Source organism: Pteropus alecto, unplaced genomic scaffold (assembly GCF_000325575.1).
Source record: "Pteropus alecto unplaced genomic scaffold, ASM32557v1 scaffold41, whole genome shotgun sequence".
Classification (NCBI taxonomy): domain Eukaryota; kingdom Metazoa; phylum Chordata; class Mammalia; order Chiroptera; family Pteropodidae; genus Pteropus; species Pteropus alecto.
In genome coordinates this window covers 412046-412563 of record NW_006430464.1, presented here as the reverse complement: position 1 = coordinate 412563, position 518 = coordinate 412046, and positions in this window count along the sequence as shown.

The window sequence follows — 518 nt, the reverse complement described above, 5'->3', positions numbered from 1 at the left end:
CTGTGGAGGAGGGACAGGCGAGGGCGGGCACTGACAGCGGGCTGGGGCGCATGCCCAGGAAGTGAAACGGAGACCCCGGGTGCGTCCTAGGGGGAGGGTCTCCATCGGGAGAGAGGAGTGTGCGCGTCCCGGGATGGTCGCGGCCAGCTCGAGTCACCGCCATCATCTCGGTACACACACGTTGGAAGACAGAGGTCGAGGGGTACGCTCTCTGGGGGTCGGGGCTGTGGTTCTCTGCATTTAAAAAAAAAATGGCATCCTTCGTGTCTCCCTTCCCAAAAGGTGGGGCGCGCAGGGCGGTCTCCCTCGGAAGCCATCCGTAGTCTGAATCGCGACCTTGCCTTTTAACTCCTCTTCTCTGTCGGCCTCTCCCCGGTTACTCTCCACCCACGGCGCGCCCTCCTCACTCGCCCCCTCGTGTCTCCCCCAGGCCACAACGCCGACGACATGGCGGAGACCGTGCTCATGAACTTCCTGCGGGGCGACGCGGGCCGGGCGGCCCGGGGCGGGGGCCTGGG